This window comes from Choloepus didactylus, chromosome 1, assembly GCF_015220235.1.
Source record: "Choloepus didactylus isolate mChoDid1 chromosome 1, mChoDid1.pri, whole genome shotgun sequence".
Lineage (NCBI taxonomy): Eukaryota > Metazoa > Chordata > Mammalia > Pilosa > Megalonychidae > Choloepus > Choloepus didactylus.
Window position 1 is genome coordinate 17,045,307 of NC_051307.1, and position 3,428 is coordinate 17,048,734.

The 3,428-nt window shown below is 42.5% G+C and overlaps 1 pseudogene; it reads right to left on the minus strand.

Moving 5' to 3' along the window:
• Nucleotides 1-1,953: 1,953 nt before the first annotated feature.
• On the minus strand, nt 1,954-2,986 carry LOC119518281 (annotated as a pseudogene).
• Between the last annotated feature and the right edge of the window lie 442 nt (nt 2,987-3,428).

Sequence of the window (3,428 nt, forward strand, 5' to 3'; positions counted from 1 at the left end):
TCATTTCCTACTTGGGCTATCCAGAGGAGTTTCTGTTCCCTTGACCAAAGACTGAGTGATATAATTATACTCTATTTTGGTTTTCTCTTAGAAAATGCATAATACCAACAAGAAATATTTTGTACCAATCTCTGTTTTCTCATTAGGTTTATGACTAAATGGACAGAAATCATATATGGAGCAAGCTTTTCATATGGAAGTATTAAAAACTTGTATCTTAAGCAGACCAAGATGGTGGAGTGGTGAGGTGTGGGTATTAGTTGCTCCTCCAAGGCAGTTGGTAGAAAGCCAGGAACTGCATGGACCAGACACCACAGAGCAATTTGACTTTGGGCATACTTCGTACAACACTTACGAATGCATGGAACAGCTGAGATCGGCAAAATCTGAAAATGTTCAAAAATAGATTGGGGTGATGAATGCACAAGTATTTGATGGTCCTATGAACAGTTGATTGAACACCATGGATGACTGTACGGTATGTGAATATATCTCAATAAAACTGAATTAAAAAAAAAAAAAGGAACAGACCCAGATGTTGGCTGATGCTTTGAGATGCTAGCCCAGAGTTTGCTCCAGAGAAGCCAAGAGAGGACAAAACACCTGTTCTAGTTTGCTAATGCTGCCAAAATGCAAAACACCAGAAATAGACTGGCTTTTATAAAGGGGGTTTATTTGGTTACACAGTTACAGTCTTAAGGCCATAAAATGTCTAAGGTAACACATCAACAATTGGGTACATTCACTGGAGAATGGCCAATGGTGTCCGGAAAACTTCTGTTAGCTGGGAAAGCACGTGGCTGGTGTCTGCTCCAAATTCTGGTTTCAAAATGTCTTTCTCCCAGGACATTCCTCTCTAGGCCACAGCTCCTGTTCAAAATGTCACTCTCAGTTGCTTTTGGGGCATTTGTCCTCTCTTAGCTTCTCTGGAGCAAAAGTCTGCTTTCAATCGCTGTCTTCAAACTGTCTCTCATCTGCAGCTATTCTCTCAGCTTCTGTGCAGTCTTCGAAGTGTCCCTCTTGGCTATAGCAAGCTCGCTCCTTCTGTCTGAGCTTACATAGTGCTCTAGTAAACTAATCAAGGCCCATGCAGAGTGGGAGGAGCCACACCTCCATGGAAATTATCCAATCAGAGTCGTCACCCACAGTTGGGTGGGGCACATCTCCATGGAAACACTCAAAAAATTGCAATCTAATCAAAACTGATACATCTGCCCACACAAGATTACATCAAAGATAATGGCATTTGGGGGGACATAATACATTCAAACCGGCACAACGGCCCAAGAGCAGCTGAAAGAGACTTTTGGAGAGACACGTGGGAGCTGACAGAGATGCTCAGAGATGCTTGGAGACGTTTGGAGATGCTAGCCCAGAGTTTGCCCCAGGAAGCGAAGAAAGACCCAGAGTCATTTTGGAGAACACCATTTTGAAATGCAGTCTGGGAGCAGAGGAACAGAAATGCCAGCCACGTGCCTTCCCAGCTGTCAGAGGTGTTCCGGATGCCATCGGCTGTTCTCCAGTAAAGGTATCCTCTTGTTGATGCCTTTAGTTTGGGCACTTTTACGGCCTTAGAACTCTAAATTTGTAAACAAATAAACCCCTTTATAAAAGCCAATCCATTTCTGGGATTTTGCATAATGGCAGCATTAGCAAACCAAAGCAGTAGGATATTTACAGTACTTTGTGATTAGATAGGAAGTATTTATGGAAGATATTTTGATTCACCTAAAGTTCTCCGATTATCTCAAGGTAAAGTACTTTCAAAAGAGTTGTCAAACCTAAAGATGGGTTTTGCACTTATCTTTTACACAAAGGTCAGTGTTCCAAATTTTCTGACCTTTTTGAGATTCCAAATGGCCACCAGTAAATTGCTACCTAAGCAGATAGTTCCAAAAAATAAATAAATCTGATTTAAATATTCAGGATGAGGGTCACCTTTTTTTTTTTTTTTTTTTCGTATCAGCAGAAAAGTTTTATTCCTTTTAATGACAAACAATTAAACCACATCCAAGGCCTAAACTTACAGACACAAACCAAAGTAGCCATTTAAAGCATTAGATAATAAGGTATGAGACATACAATAGTAACTCTGGGGGAAGATGCTACGCCAACTGAAGCTTATACCAAACTTTGCTCAGTTGGCAGTTGAGCTGCTAGTGCTTGGGTGGGGCTCAGGGTACGAGCATTTCTGCAGAACCAAAGGAGAACAGCTGTGTTTTGCAAGTACTGAAGCATTTTAGACTGCACTATAAGTGTGCGTTTTCATGTTTAAGAGAAGAGGGGAAAAAAGGTAAGTCCCTCCATGGGGTATCAGGCTGCCTTGCAGAGGGCCACAGCGGAAAAGTGGACTTCTCCTTGCTCACGTTCAGTGAATTCTCTGCAGACCTTGGCAGAGTCCTGCAATAGCGAGTCCTCTGAACTGGTGCCATGGTTCACTGGGAAAGGCATTTGTCCATCAAGTTCATAGAGGTGGCCATCCACGATGTTAAACAGAACAAAATGAAAGTTCACTTTGTCATCTACCCGACATTGGCCTTCCTGTGCCACTGCATCATGGGCTGCCTGAATGACCTCATTCTTCTCAAAGCATTTTGCTCTGTCCTCAGGTGACATCTTCTCCATTTCAGAAAGAAACTTTTTCAGGACTGACGCATCCTCAAAGTCCAGTTTGCCCTGATTATTGGCCACCGCATGTATGAGTCCGATTGTACCACAGGAGTTCCCAATGGTCTGTTTCATGAAGTATACTTTAGGACTAACTTCTTGTTCCGTCAGCTCCTCAATCTGTTTTTTCCTGAAGTTCTCATGCTGGGCCGTGAGGGGGAACAGGAGCAGCAGTGCGCAGGCAGGCCGCTGGCACCGACCCCAGAGCCTCGTCCTCCAGTCCCAACACATCTGCGAAGCGCCAATGCCCGGCAACCCCCAGCCGGGCCAGCACTTTGTTCAGCATCTTGGGATTCATCTCTAACGGTTTGAGCTGCATCTTCGCGAACAGCAAGAGACGTCACCAACAAGAGATGAAGAAAAAAAGCCTAGGGGTCACATTTTATCAGTGAGAAAGAAGGGAACTACTTTCAGAAAGAGACTTGTGCTATAGAGAAAGTAAACCAAAATGGATATTTGGAAATATTTCCATCATTATGTGATTAGGTTGCCAAAAATTGTGTGTGATGCCTATAAAAACTGTCATATCTACACAAATGAAAAATTGGAAACAGAATTCTTCTAACTTGGTTTAAAATCTTTCAGAGGGGGGAAGAGAAAGGAAACAAAGTAAAGTTTCAGTAACTGAGAGATCTAAAATAGAGTCAGGAGGTCATTCTGGAGGTTATTCTTATGCATCATATAGATATCCCTTTTAAAAGTTTTTAGTGTATTGGAACAACTAGAAGGAAATACCTGAAGCTGTTAAACTGCAACCCAGT